This window comes from Lissotriton vulgaris, chromosome 10, assembly GCF_964263255.1.
Source record: "Lissotriton vulgaris chromosome 10, aLisVul1.2, whole genome shotgun sequence".
Classification (NCBI taxonomy): domain Eukaryota; kingdom Metazoa; phylum Chordata; class Amphibia; order Caudata; family Salamandridae; genus Lissotriton; species Lissotriton vulgaris.
In genome coordinates this window covers 368,050,009-368,066,032 of record NC_141698.1, presented here as the reverse complement: position 1 = coordinate 368,066,032, position 16,024 = coordinate 368,050,009, and the positions used below count along the sequence as shown (strand labels likewise).

General features: G+C 42.9%; 1 protein-coding gene across 2 annotated transcripts in view; it reads left to right on the top strand.

The window, feature by feature from the left end:
- The first annotated feature begins 13,514 nt into the window (after window positions 1–13,514).
- The window catches only part of DECR2 (2,4-dienoyl-CoA reductase 2), a 98,823-nt gene continuing 96,313 nt past the window's right edge, over window positions 13,515–16,024 (top strand). For both annotated transcript variants that reach the window (XM_086941178.1, XM_086941179.1), the window contains exon 1: window positions 13,515–13,535. The gene's annotated coding sequence lies outside the window, so the exon portion shown is untranslated. The remainder of the gene's footprint in view (window positions 13,536–16,024) is intronic.

Sequence of the window (16,024 nt, the reverse complement as noted above, 5' to 3'; positions counted from 1 at the left end):
AATTTGACATGTAAATTGAGAATGGAGGAAAGGACTTTTCTAGATATGGTTGAAGAGAGAAGAGTTGCTTATAAAAGAAGTGAGAAAGTTAAACATGAAAATGCTAAATATTGGACATTTGATGATGAAAATCTGGATGATAAGAATGTGAATGTGGCCATAAACATAGATACACCAATGTTAGGGAAATGTTGTATAAGAAGAGACAATACTGTGTATGACAATTTTTTGTGGGTGCAAGTCAATATAAAGACACCTATAGAATTATAGGGGGCTGGGGATTTAAAGGAGGAAAAGATCCTGTTTTTCCGGGTGTTTATTTTATTTGTGGGAATAGAGCTTATTATAAGTTACCTGACCATTGGTATGGAACTTGTTATGTGGGTTTTGTCTTTCCAAAAAATGTTCATGTAGATAGAGGTACTAATGGTAAACATGAGATAGGCAAAGTTCTTAGTAGAAAGAAAAGAGAGAGTGTATTAGAAATAATAGGTGATGTTTTTGGAGCACTGATACCAGCAGTGGGAATTTCATTCAATGCAAATAGAATCTGAAAATTGTCTACGATAGTTGATTGGTTGTCAACAGATTCTGCAGGGGGTTTCCTGATGGTTGATACTGAAATGGTTGCCATGAGAGCAATGGTAATGCAAAATCGACTTGCCCTTAATATACTCTTAGCAAAAGAGGGAGGAGTCTGTGGAATATTGAAAGTGCAACATTGTTGTATTTATATTCCAGATAAAAGTCAGAATTTAGAGAAGTATATTACAAACATTACAAATTTACATAAAGAGATTGAACCACTGGAGGTTGAATGTGCTCTTGAGAAATTAGGTAGAAGTCTTACAGCAATTAAGCATTGGTTTCAAGAAATAGGTAGTTCTATAGTAGGTAAAATACTAATAACAATAATAGTAATAGTGATTTTTCTGATAAGATGTATATGCAAAAGTAGAAGAGATTTTAGAAAATCAATAAAGAAGACAATTCAAGAAAGAAAAGCAAGAGAAAGAGAAAAGAATGATATAGAAATGGAAGAAGTCAGAGAGAAAATTTTTAAAGAAATAAAGGAGAAGGATACTAGAGTATAGATCATACTAATATGAAGAACTTGAAACATGTTCTGCTAACTTTTCCAAAATTTTGAGAGAATAATTGGTGATAGGATCACCAGATGAGGGAATTGATGGAGCGAGGTGGTAAATGCAAAATTTTGTGTACCCCTCGTGAAATGAATGTTCCATAACGTTAACATGTACTAATGGTGTGATGTGTTTAAATAACCAACCTTCGAGTAATATGCATTCACGAACACATGGGAAGTACTAATCTTGCTTGCATGGAGTGAAATAATTAATTAATACATGTTGTCATTGTGATGTGAATTAATGTGCAGCTTAATTATAAACAAATGCAATTTAAATGTGCTTATTGTAAACGTTTTGTGCTAAAAGATCGCTGGATATGTAAGTATAAAACGCATTTATGTGGCTTATTCGCTAGGTAACAACTAATAGGGAAATATTAGAATGGTGGGAGGTAAACAGAAGGGTTTCATTACTATAATTAACATGAATTTGTGTTTGTTTCTATAATAGTTCCAAAATGTGGCCTGTGAGGCCTTGGCTGAAAATGGCCGCTTTGAGTCACTGCGAGCGAGTATTGGTCTACGCATGCGCATCAAACATTTCTGCCAGCACGAGTGAGCTGATTGTGCTTGATGGGAAGTTCAAGGCCACCTTACCCCGAAACCTAGGATGGGTGCCATGCATGGACGATGTAGTGCCCAGATCCTGGGAAAGTTGATGCATGTTTCGAATGCAAGTAAGCGCCTAGGCCACGAACTGTCCTAAACAAAGAACCTTTATTTTTTGCTGAATCACCATGAAAAACATGCTGTAATGATGAGGAAGCGCTCATCTACCCCAAAATTGTCCAATCAGAACTCGGATTGGCGTTGTTAGTTACTTTTTAGATAGATTAAATTAGGGATTTAGTGTATAAAAACCCCTGATTTAGCTTAGAAGGGGTCGCTCTTTCGATTTCCTCTGGTGATGTTGTCGGACTGAAGATCGATTATTCCTGGATGTAAGAACTTTGTTTTCTGACTAATTATTTTTCTTTGCAGGTCTGTTAGGATAAGATGGGGGTGTTAGCTAGGGATGTTAGGAGAGAATGAATTTGGAACTATCTGTTCTTTGCCAAAACTTTACTGAACTTTCAAATAAATGTCTATTCCTGAGCTTTTAAATAAATTATCAATTTTGAAAATAAAGTTAAAGAATTCTTATTGAATAAAGAAATAATAAATGCCTAAATGTCGGACATTTGAATAAAAATTAGATTAAATGAAGAGGTAAAAGCTGGTCTTTGATTCTTCCTACGCCTAATTTTCGTTCTAGCAGATCCATTGCCATTATGGTGGTGTGTCTGAATAAAATAGTGAATTAAAGAAATCATGGTAACAATGTTTTAAACTGCAGGTGTAATAATAATAAATAGTTAAATAGGTTTAGTCACTCTGCCAATGTTATAGTGAGACTCCTAGGTTGATGGCCAAATCTCTGAGCTGAATTAAATGAACAAAGTAAGTATGCATTGCAATGGGCCCCACCGTTGAATGTTATGCATGTTTCTGAGATTTTAGAGAAATGGCCATGATGATTTAAAATATGTTTTGGAGTCCCGCTGTAGCACTTACATGAGCCAGGCCTACCCCTTGCATTTATGCTTTCTATGTAACTCTAAACATATAAATAACGCCCCAGTTTTCTGTACTCCTTAGACTGCCTCATTCAGTTGCTAAGGCTTCTTTGTGACGTAGTCTCACTCATTTGAGTTTAATAAAAATGATCTTTTATATTTTAGCTTCTGTGCCAATATATTCTTTGTTGGTTTAAAAGGACCAGGTATCAGTGGGACCCCTAAGCAGGAGTTTTGATTTCTTCATCGCCACCCCAAGAATTGTGTCGCCTCCCTCCAGGCCCAGACAACCCCCTGTATATAGGGTGGCAGGTTTCGCTCTTTTCGTCGCTGGTAAAGGATACTTATGTGTTTGAAGTAATCAGTAATAAGACAGCAAGGAAAGGAGACATGTACTTTATTGACCGTAGCCTCCACAGCTCCCAGGAAACTGGCAGGTAATCACAGGTGGTGAACATTCAAACATCAACGTTCTGTTGTTATGGAAATTACATAATGGGAGCTATGTGGAAAGGGGACTGAGAAGTTAGAAAGGAGAATAAGATTACTACAACATCTCCCTTCTTCCCCTAAACTTAAAGAATGGAATTAAATAAATAAAAAATGAATTACAAAACTTAATAACATTACAGATATATATAATCAGGTGAATGCAAAACCAAATTACCTTACAGATATCTCAACATTACAGATTTATACAATCAGGTGAATACAAAACCAAGTTACATTACAGATGTAACTTAACCACATCAAAGATCCATACGATCAGGTGAAACACAAATCCTACCACTCCTTTGCGGTGGAATATATTTCAAAGTTGCATCAGTTAAGTTTAGATCTTTTTCTGTTGAAAATGTGGAACCATCTTCTATATGGAACCATCTTCTATATTAACAACCGTAAGACCAAGTTGAGACAACCGTCTCAGGAAGCTTATAAACTCTTGAGAGGCTCCACCAATTCTCTCCATTAACTCTTACAGCACACCAAGCAGGACCATCAATTCTTACAGGAGAACCAAACTTCGATAAACCTTCAGGCAAATTGTGAGGAGACTTGATTTTTACCCAATCACGTACACACATTTTTTAATTAAAATCTTTAAGGTTAGTCAAATTAGACTGACTAGAAGAACCACACCTTTCGGGTGAAACCCTCCTCTTGGTAAAAGAGCCCCATTTTTTAATCCAAGCAGGACACAAATGAAATGAAGCTTCTCTACCTCTAAGTAGTTTAAATGGACTAGAACCAGTGATAGCACTTGGCGTTGTTCGATGTGCCCACAATATACTTTGAACCGCTTCCTGATATCGATTTTCGAGGATACAGCCCATTGAATACATTCCACAAGAATGCGGTTGGTGCGCTCAATGAAACCATTTGCCTGTGGGTGATAAAGAGACACACGTTTGCGAATAATACCAGATTGAGATAGAAATTCAGACATTTCTCTTGAAGTAAATTGTACTCCATTGTCTGAGACCATTTCTTTAGGAAATCCTTCTCTTGCAAATAAACTCTGAATTTTTTTTATAACTTCCATTGAATTTGGGTAAGACACAAAATGAACCTCCCACCATTTAATAAAATAGTCAGCTACTACAAGAGCAATGTGTACTTTCTTGGCAGAATATTAAATGGTCCAACAAAATCTACAGCCAGTTTCAACCAAGGACCATCAGGGACCATGACTTCTTGGAGAGGAGGTGAGACTATTTTTACAACCTTGTCACTTGAGCTACATGTCAAGCAACCTTCTACCACATCATTAATCTGACAATCCATATTTCTCAATGACTCAGGTGGAACAAACTTGTCACCTCTCATGATCATCCCACCCTCCACCAAGGTGAGCTCATCAGCAATTTTTGCAAAAGGATGAAAGCGACTCTCAAAACAATATAATCTTTTAAACCCTTAAGAATAAGATCAGACTCTATAGCACAAAACCATTCATGTTCAGTAAAACACCCTAAAGAACAAGCATCTACTGCAGCAATTAAACATTCCTCATCAACATTTTCTTCCAAATCATGTGTAGAAAGAGGAAGAGGAAACCTAGATAGAAAATCAGCCCTCGTGTTCTTGCCTCCTGGTATGGGTGCTACATCAAAAGTGTACTGCAATAACTTAGAACTAAGTCTGGCAATCCTTGGAGTATGATCTTTCACCACTTTTCCTTAAAGAATGGGGACAAGTGGTTTATGATCTGTAAGAAGATTACAACTTTTCCCCCACAAAAAACATGTGAACCTCTCAACGGCCCATCAACATGCTAACAACTCACGTTCAATTACTGAATAGCTTTTTTCACTTGGTCGCAAAGCCCATGAGGCAAACCCCACTGTATATTCTTTCCCCTGTTTAACTTGGGAAATCATGCCCCACAGGCCATATAAACTTGCATCAACCGACAGAGTACATTTTAAACTGGGATCAAAGGGTGTGAGAATTTTACAAGACCCCAACTCCCTCTTTAAGCAAGTAAATTCATTTTGACAAACTTCATCCCACTTAAAAATGGCTCTTTTCATAAGTAACTCTCTCATGTGTACAGTTTTCATTGAAAAATTTGGGATAAACTTAGAATAAAACTCACACATACCCAAAAATGAGGAGACAAGTTCTTTTGAGGAAGGACTGGGAGCATTAACAATGGCCTGAATAAGACCCTCCCTGGGTACAATTCCTTCTTCCGAAATGTGATGTCCACTCAATGGATTATAAACCTAAAACACATTTGAGTTTATTTGCCACAATACCTCTCGATTCTAGCCTTTTCAAAACACAATAAAGATTTTTGTCATGTGACTCTTTACAATTTCCTGCCACTAAGATGTCATCCTGGTAAACAACAATATTATGTGTTGAAAGACGGATGCCGCCGAAGTCAGCCCGAACGGCATCCTCCTGAATTGAAATGTACCTATTGGTGACACAAATGCTGTAACATGTTTGATTGCCGGGTCTAACTCAATTTGGTGGTAAGCCGATGCTAGATCGATTTTTGAAAAAAAATTTGCACCAGCAAACTTAGACAAAATATCATCAATGCGAGGGAGAGGGTGGAAATCAACCCACATTTCTCTATTTACACTGCGTAAGTCAATACAGATCTTAAGACTTCCATTTTTTTACGTGCCACAACTAAGGAAGACAACCGAAGAGATGACTCAATAGGTTCAATAACGCCTGATTCACACATTTCGCGGAGTTCAACTGAAAGATCATCTCTAACACTAAAAGGCACATTGCCTAACTTGTGGTTAATTGGAGTTGCACCTTCTTTCACTTTAATAAAATGTTTGAATCCACTAATACATCCTAAGTTATTTCCAAAAACTTTGGGAAACTTGCAAAACCAAGACGTAGAGGTTTCATCAACACTGTGTTATTCCACAACAGAAACTTGTTCTTTAATGCCTGGCCTAAGTGTCATGCCAAATAACCCTTGATGGTACCACCCTAAAATGTTGAGCCCTTTTTTTTTTAGCTACATACACTTTTCCTTGGATGTGTTTGTTCTTGAATACCAGAGACGTTTTAAAAAACCAGATAATTCCATTTTTCTACCCTCATAGGAAACTGGACTCCTATCCGGCGGACTAAGTGGTTTTTCACTCCAAGTCTTCTCAAACAGTTTGTCTGTAATCATTGTCATGCACGCCCCGAATCAACTAAAAGGTGGAGAGGTTTATTATCCACTATAATCTCAACCACATGATCAACACAATCTTGAGAATCTTCCTTGACAACAACAACTAAATCGGATAAAGAACTAACAACCTCACATTCTGCCTCATTTGACTTATCATCTTCATCGTATACAACACTCACACTTCCCTTGCAATTGCAAACTTTTGCAAAATGATTCTGTTTCCCACATTTGTGACATAACGCAACCCCTAGCTGGACAGATTCTTGAATTAGGAAAATGAGCAGCAAAACCACATTTACGGAACACATTCTTTGAGACACTAGGTTTTTTTCATATTTGTTAGATACATATCTAGAACCTTTTGATTCATTTGGTGGTTTGATCGATGAAGCTTGAACTTTTAAATTTCTTTCCCCAACATCCTTAACGGCTCCAACCAGATTCTTGTCTGATTTCAACTCCTTTTTTGACTTTTGAGACAATTCAATACTCTTCGCTCTAGAAATGTTTTCTTGTGAAGAGGGAATTTTAAGAGTAAGCAACTTCTCCTACACTTTTCCATCATTAGTATTAACAACAATCTGATCACGAATAAGTTGTGATGTAAAATGTTCAAACTCACATTCACATTCAGATGCAAGTATGCGAAGGGCTGCAACATAAGCAACAATGCTCCCATCCTTTTCCTGTTCTCTAGTAAAAAACTTATGTCTAGCCACAACAAGACTGCTTTCTACATCAAATTGTTTATGCAACATTTTAACAGCTTGTTGAAATTCATCTAACTAATTCTGACCCTCAACTACCTCAAGAGGGGGAAGATGCTCTAAAACAGCTTGACCCTCAAAATCTAAATTGTGTTCCAAAATAAAACGTTTCCTCTGTGAGCTAAACCTACTGCCTCCCATTGCCCCTAAATATTTTTCAAAAGCTCTGAACCATACCTTCCACCTGATGGTGGATCACCTGAAAGCTGTAAAAATGGAGGAGGGGCTTGTACGTTCTGCATATTTAAAATACACTCTAATGAGCGCTCAAAATTAAGCTAACCATGCAAAACTAGTAGATGTGAATGTTGATTGAATAAGAGATGTAGGATAATAAATGCATCAATACCACCTAAAAAGCAAAAGTTATTATACACAGTGTAAACAGATTACAACAAAAACATTTTTTTGATTAATTTTCTCTGGCTGTTGTCTTTGAACTACGTCAAAATGTTGAAAATGTCATCACCAACGAAAATGAAGGTCAAATTTGTTGTTTTCAGAAGAAGATAAAAAAAATTCTTCTCTCTTGCGTCAATTCTGATAACTTTCTTCAGGTGTCCAAAGTACATTTACTTTAAGTAGCTGTCAAATTTAAACTGTGCTTCTCACCTCTTGAAACGGATGCCGGCATTTAAACTGTGATTCTCACCTCTTGAAACGAATGCCAGCTGTTGACAACACTGATGTCAATCTCATTGTGTCCAATGAGTATACACTTTAGGTAGCTGTCAAATTTATACACAAAAAGACAAAGAGCTTATGTTCTTGCTCCTTAATGTGGTAATGATTTCTTAGTAGCGCTCTAGTGTTCCGCTAGGCGGAACAGGAAGGAGCAGCAGCGGAACCGGAAGGCGGCCATCTTAGGGCATTGGCGCCGACCGTTCCTGTGTAACGGTTGTGTATTCCCGGCGCTCCGAGAATAAAAGTAGTTGAACACTTCACGCGTCCTCTGTTCTTTGATCTCCACAATGGCGATGAGGCTGCTGGCATAGCCGACCCACGAACAGCGTGCAGCACCGGATGTGCAGGTCCTGGAGAGGCTGCATTTTCGGACGGACTGACGCGATCAGCACTTGTGTTCACGAAGGAGCGTGGCAGAGGGCCACAACGAACAGCACACAGCACGCCCCTCAGTCTGCGGTGCACAGAAGAAACAGGCAGTAGAGGTAGGCCTGCAGGCACCCCAGTCACAGCGCATAACGGGGCATTTGTCCACGGTCACGAACCCAATTGCCTCTACACCAGCGAGCATAGCGATAGTGCCCGCGCAGCGGGGAGGCGGACCGAGGGCGGAGAGGAGCACCGACCCTGGTGTGAAGCAACCCAGCCGGGCAAGCTGGCGGAACTGGGTGAGGGCAGAGGGGAGTCATCCAACGCTCGCCCAGGAGAGGTAGCAAGCCCACAGGCAAGGGGAGAGGAAGTAACACAAGCTATACCTGCTCCCGAGCACGCAGTACAAGCAGAAGACAGTGACAGTGACTTGGAGGAAAGGGACCGGGCAGGGCAGAACGCGCCAGGTAGCCCCCCCGGGAGGACAGTTTCCATCCAGCCTGCCAGACGGAGAGCGGCCAAAATGGCGGTGCCATCGTCGTCCCTCACTCAACTCGTGCTTTCCTAACCAATCCAGGGGAGCCAGAGAGGCTATGGGAGGACTGGAAGAGATATTTCCTCAACTACCTCGACGCTTTGGAGGAGGAGGCAGGCGCGCCATACTCCAGCAAAAGAAGAAAGAAGATCTTGCTACACAACCTGGGCCCGGAGGGGATCAGAATCTACGACACCATCGTGAAAGTAGAAAGAGATGCTACGGACACGGATGTATTCAGCCACGCCATCGCCGACCTAGATGCACACTTCAGGCCAGTGGTATGTGTAGCTATTGACCATTATAATTTTTTCCAAAGGAAACAAAAGAGCAACAAGACTGTAGATGAATATGTGGTAGCCCTGCAAAAACTGGCGCTCACATGCAAGTTTGGGACACTACATGATGACCTTATCAGGGACCAGATCATCATGCATACATCGAGCACCCATGTCCAGGAGAAGCTATGGGTGAACGGAGATGCCCCCCTCAAAGAAATTTGGGCGATGGTTAAAAAGGTAGAGCTATCCAAACGATGCGCACAAGCCGCCAAAAAGGAAACGGGTGGCTCTCAGACCGTGTGCAAGATAACGACACAAGTAAGAGGAGAGCGTCTCAAGCCAAGAGAGCCCCAGAGAAACCAGGACAGCAAACGCCCAAAATCCAACCACTCGACAGATCAGAGGATGAGCAAAGGAGGACGTCAGAGCTGCTACAGATGCGGGAGTGCCACGCACCTAGGAAATGACAAGGTATGCCCAGAATTCCGGGCTAAATGTTCGTATTGCGGTATATTTGGCCACTACGAAAAAGTGTGCCGCCGGAAACCGAAAGGAACAGCAGTCAAATACGTGGACCAAGAGCTACAGGGCGAAACCACAGAATCAGAGGAGACAGAAGAACTGGAGGAAATACTGTACATAGACGTCCAGGTACTGGAAATGGAAGTGTCTGGAAGCAACAAGCCCCGTTTAGACATGCACATTGGGGGAATACCATTGGAAATGATAGCGGACAGCGGTGCCCCAATCTCCATAATTCAAAGGAAAGTATGGGAGGACCTGTTTGTAGCAAAGCACGGTGGGAACCTGTGCCCCATGGACTTGCGTCCCGTCACATACACAGGACAGAAAATCCCGATGTTGGGGTATTGTCCTCTATCATTTGAGTTCAGAGGCCGCCAAGCCACGTGCAAGCTGTACATAGCAGAAAAAGGCCCTTCGGTGTTAAGTTGGAGAGACCAGGGCGCCTTAGGCATTCAACTCAACCCGGAAGGAATCGAAAAAATCCTCCTTATGGATATGGACAGGAGAGATGACATCGACTCATGGAAACGAGCGTACCCAAGAGTATTCAATGGCCAAATAGGGGAGCTATCCAGATACAAACATCTAATCAAGTTGAAGGAGGGAGCGACTCCTATAGTGCATAAAGTGAGAAATATCCCGTTCCGGAGTAGAGAAGCGGTACAGCAAGAGCTGGACAGACTCGAAAAGGAAGGGGTCATCAGAGCCATAGAGAGCGCGGAATGGCTTTCCCCGTTAGTAGTGGCCCAGAAACCGAATGGCAAAGTCCGGCTATGCGTGGACCTGAGAGAGTTAAATAAAAACATTATCATCGACAAGTTCCCCCTACCGCGCATCAACGAAATGCTGTCAAAAACCAAGAACATCAAGTGGTTCTCCACAGTGGACCTATCATCGGCCTATCACCAAGTAAAGTTACACCCCTCGTGCAACCACCTCACTTTGTTCATCACTCCATTCGGCTGTTATGAATTCGTGAGGATGCCGTTCGGCCTAGCATCTGCAGCCGCGGTCTTCCAGAAGATGATGCACAAGTTGCTGAAGGGTGTGGAGGACGTCCAGTTTTTTCAAGATGACATCTTGGTGATGGGAAAGTCCATGCATGACCACAACGAAAAGCTTCATAAGGTACTCAAGATCCTACAGGACAATGGGTTGACAGCGGAATGGTCGAAGTGCAAATTGGGAGTAACATCAGTCACGTATCTGGGCCATGAAGTAAGTGAAGAAGGAATCAAACCCAAAACTGCCAACATGAAGGCTATTCAAGATGCCCCCACCCCGAGCAAGAAGGAAGATGTTCGGTCATTCTTGGGAATGGCCGAATACTACAGTAAGTTTGTGCCCCACTTTGCATCCAAGACGCACCACCTACGTCAATTGCTCAAGGAGAAGAACAAATTCCTATGGGGTCAGGAAGAACAAGCGGAATTTGAATCACTGAAGAAAGAAATGAGTGCCACCATTCCCCTAAAAGGATTCGATCCCAGTGCAGAGTCCATACTCACGACGGACGCCAGTGACCGGGGCCTAGGGGCAGTCTTAATGCAACGTTCAGAGACGGGAGAACTACAAACTGTCAGCTTCGCCTCCAGATCCCTAGCCCCCAATGAAGAAAAGTTCAGCGTGGTCGAGAAAGAGATGCTGGCCGTCGTGTGGGCTATGGAACGATTCCGCCAGTACCTGTGGGGAGCGAAGTTCCTAGTGAGGACGGACCACAAGCCATTGGTCAGAGTGTTAACGTCGAGTGGCCATGCACACGCCACACCCCGGATAGCAAAGATGACACTTCGCCTCTTGGACTTCGTGTACGAGGTGGAACACATCCCTGGACCACAGAACAAAGTGGCTGATTTTCTCAGCAGAGCGGCAGCCATGGAAGATGCGAATGACCACGAAGAACAGAAGTGGGAAGGTTATGTGGTTGCCACGATCCAAGAAGCTGAAAGGGCGATAAGCATGCAAGAGTGGGAAGAAGCATACAAGGAGGACGTAGATATAGAGGCTGTCAAAGGATATGTCATCCACGGATGGCCAGAGAAGAGGCACTTAAAGGAAGACCTCCGAAAATATTGGGAAGTGAGAGAGGAACTATCGTTGGCCGAGAACCCCCTCTTCCTGTTGAGAGGGGACAAAGTAGTACCACCCCAGGGCATTTTAGAACATCTAATGGCTGTGCTGCACGAAGGACATCAGGGCATCTCAAAAACCAAGGCCCTTGCCAGACAAGCCTACTGGTGGCCGGCCATAGACATGCAAGTCGAGAGACATGTGAGGCAATGCGAATCATGCGCCAGGGCGGACAAGTCACAAAGCCTAATCAGACCCCCGCTGGGAAAATTTCCGATACCAGATGGACCTTGGGAAATGCTGTTGGTAGACATTTTGGGGCCAGTCCTGAATAGAGCAGGGACACAGAAGTATGTAGTGGCCCTAGTAGATAAATTCTCCAAGTGGCCTGAAATTGAAGTACAAGAAATCATGGACACGGAAGCAGTGGTGAACTTCCTACAATCCACCTTCATAAGAGAAGGAATTCCGAAGATCATCATCAGCGACAATGGACCTCAGTTCACCTCGGCAAAATGGACAGCCTTCACAGAGAGAAATGGAATTGAGGTGAAGCACCCACCAATATATCATCCTTCAGGAAATGGCCAAGTGGAGCGGTTTAACCGCGTGATCATGGGAACAATCCAAGCTGCCATCAACAATGGTTTAGACTGGGAGAAGGAACTGGAAAGAATGATTTGGGCATACAGGTTCACACCAGGAAGTACCGGATATAGCCCCTTTAAGGTTTTGAGAGGGAGAGAAGCTTTCACCAAGGATAACCAGGCGTGGAGGAAGCTGGTGATACAGAGCAAGTGGTCTCCAGCAGTGGTGAAGAGAAACCTGGCAAGAGCACAAGAGATCTACACGACACACTTCAACAGAAATCATAATGTTAGGAGAACGGAACTAGAGAAAGGGGACTGGGTGAGAGTCAAACTAGCGGTTCTCAAGAAGAAGGGCGAAAGCAAGTTCTCACCACCTTTACAAGTCCTTGAGCCGTATGCCCGATCGGCCTTGCTTAGCGATGGAAAGGTATGGTCACAAGACAGGATGGCCAAATGCAGCAAGATCATCAAATGGGAAAGTGAAGTGGAAGAAGGATCAGAGAACGTAGTGGAAGATGGAGAAGAGGGAAGTAGCAGAAGGAGAAGTGAGAATGTAGAAGAGGGCATGCAGAAAGTAGAAGAGGGTGAAGATGCAGCAGGCGTGAGAGCAGAGCAGAGAAGTAGAGACAATGAAGAGAGGTGTGAGGAAGTAACAGACAAAGATGGTGAGAGAGAAGTGGAACATGCAGCAAGAAGGGAACACGAATGCAATGAGAGTACGATGAAAGTGAGAACCAGAGCTGGGAGAGAGGTGAAGACGCCAGAAAGATTTAAGGACTTTAACATGGACTGGAAGTAAGAACTTATACTGTTAAATTGCAATGATTAAAGGGGGGAGATATGTGGTAATGATTTCTTAGTAGCGCTCTAGTGTTCCGCTAGGCGGAACAGGAAGGAGCAGCAGCGGAACTGGAAGGCGGCCATCTTAGGGCATTGGCGCCGACCGTTCCTGTGTAACGGTTGTGTATTCCCGGCGCTCCGAGAATAAAAGTAGTTGAACACTTCACGCGTCCTTTGTTCTTTGATCTCCACACTTAAATGAAACGCATGCTCAGTAGTTGAAACACATACGTGTCACAGACTGTTCCGACACCTTTCCGCATGTGCAGGATTGTAACTTAGCCTGCGTCCAGTCGGAAAGACGTATTTCCTTTGACGTGCACCTCAATGTCTCTCGAAGACTAGAATTATACTTGCGTCCAGGAGCACCAACACTGACGTAGCCAACATTCACAGCAGACGTAGACAACAATCGCCGATATCACGGAGGATTCGACAATGTCATCATTTGCTTGCTACCTCCGGACCAGGAAACTTCAGGGTACAGCGGGAACAGCAGACCACAAAAGGGTAGTGTCACACTCCAGACAGTCTCTTATACGTCAAAATCTTCAGGCAGAGAGTGACCAAACAGGCAACTCACTTTGTAGCGAGGATAGTCCTTCAGGGCTCAGCTCCTCCGTACAGACAGGAACATATTCATTTGTTTCTTCAGTGAAAACGGAGTTCTCAGAGCCTTTGTTTGTTCAGTGTAAACCGAGTTTTCAGAGCTTCTTCACAGGTACACCGAGAACCCAGATCCCATCGGTATGTACTAATTTGAATATCTTTTCAAGCTTTGTGCCAACGACCTCCAAACAACGCAGAATCATCCAATACTGACAGAGGGTTTTTCATGAGCACAATTGAAGAAGCTGCACACATGGGTGGAGGTGCCAACGGTTAGCCCTTGTCGCCAAATTGAAGTATTTAGTAATAAGACATCAAGGAAAGGAGACATATACTTTATTGACCGTTAGCCTCCACAGCTCCCAGGAAACTGGCAGGTAATCACAGGTAGTGAACATTCAAACATCAACATTCTGTTGTTATGGAAATTACATAATGGGAGCTATGTGGAAAGGGGACTAAGAAGTTAGAAAGGAGAATAAGATTATTACAGTATTCCCTTTGGCCCATCACATACCTATCTGTGTGGTAGGTAGGTTCCTGTTGAATGGAGAAGGCCCTATTGTTAATCACCATTAATTGTCTTGCCCAATTATACAGCTGGATATCAGGGACACCAAAACCTCCCCCATATACTCCCCTCTGCAATTTACTCAGTGCAATCCTGGGGTGGAGCCATTCCAGAGTAGTGTACGAATTTCCTGATCTATTTTTTTTCCTGAGTTTTATATTGCTCGAACTCGACCCGAAGGTATCAGAGTCCTTTACATGAGCACCAGTTGTGTTACAGACAGACACATTAATTTTTATTAGGCACGGGGAGATTAAATGATTTGCCTAGAATCACAGGATGTTGAGCGTTGTTGCCGAGAGTCGAACCCGGTTCCTCAGATTCAATGTCGACCACCCTAGCCGTTCGGCCACATCCTCTCCCCAATTGTCTGAAATATCACCATTGATTTAAAGAATGGCCATATGCAAAACAACAGCCAGGATAGCTTGACTCCAGTGGTGTAGTGAGCAGGGGGTCAAGGCTAACTTGCATATGGCCATGTCAGAACTGGGGTGGCTTGGTGAGCAAAATAACGATGGATTAAACCCAGATCTGTGACTGGGGGTGAATGTTTTGCCATTGTGCAACATTCCGTCCATCATCTTGTCTGTTTTTCTGTTCACCCCATGTGAGAAGGGTATGCCCAAACGTGGGTCCCGTGCTCACTATGCCACTGGTGTCAAGCAATCCTGGCTGAAGACGGCTGATAGCCAGAAACCGGTCCTAGAATGCTTGATTCCGGTCCAGGGAAGACATGGCTTGGCAGTTCGGTCTGGACTGTTTCCATGAGGTACAGGGTCAAGGCTGATTTGCATGGCCATGTCTGAACTGGGGTGGCTTGGTGAGCAAAATAACAATGGATTAAACCCAGATCTGAGAATTGGGGGTGAATGTTTTGCCATTGTGCAACATTCCGTCCATCATCTTGTGTGTTTTGCCATATGTACAGTAATTGCAGAAGAGTCATCATCCTATAAAGTGACGTTCTCCCCGCCAATGAGAAAGGCAAGCTTTGTCAGTGGACCACGTTCTCTTGTAACCTGTCCAATTGAGGAGCACATTGAGGTGGAGAAATTCCTGTGAATCGCAGGTGATATTGATGCCTAAATACTTAAACCCATCCTGCACCACCGTTGCCGCACAGTAGGAAACCTATGCCAGTTGCAGTTGTGATTCAATGCAAATTTTAGTGCATATGTTTAAGCCACTCCATTTGTTGTACAGGCCCCAAACCCTTTCAGGGACACTTACTTTTTTTCAACCCACTAAAACTCTGACTTTAGCACATTATATTACCTCACTGAATTTACTATGATAGTTTTTAATCCTGAACCAATAAGCACTCCGCCCCGGAGACAAATGCTATTAGAGATCTAAGAGACAAGTCAGTTTTCAAGGGCACCCTGAATGTGGCCCAGATACTCATTTCACATGGAGCAAGTTTATAGCTGATTAAATTAAATACAAAAGAGGTTTTTGTACAGGGCACAATCTTAACTGAGCTGTGTCAAGGTGCTCAGGAGCTCTTGTGTGAAATTATGACGAGAAGAGAGGCAATGTGAAATAAAATATATGCCTATAATTACACAATTTGGTTAAGTGATGAAGCAGGGATCGATTCGAGCCCAGGTATCTCTCTTTCACACTATTGTTTTGTATCAGGGTGAACGTTTGCCTTGAACTCTTTCTGCCTGGTCGAATTAGGATACTCAAAATGAGTTCTGGGGAGAGTGCGGAACTTGTGCCGGAGCTTTCTGATTAATTAATGTAGAATGGGGGAAACCCAATAAGAGGGGTGCCTCCTGAACGCGGCTCTTTTGGTATCCCTGATGAAGTG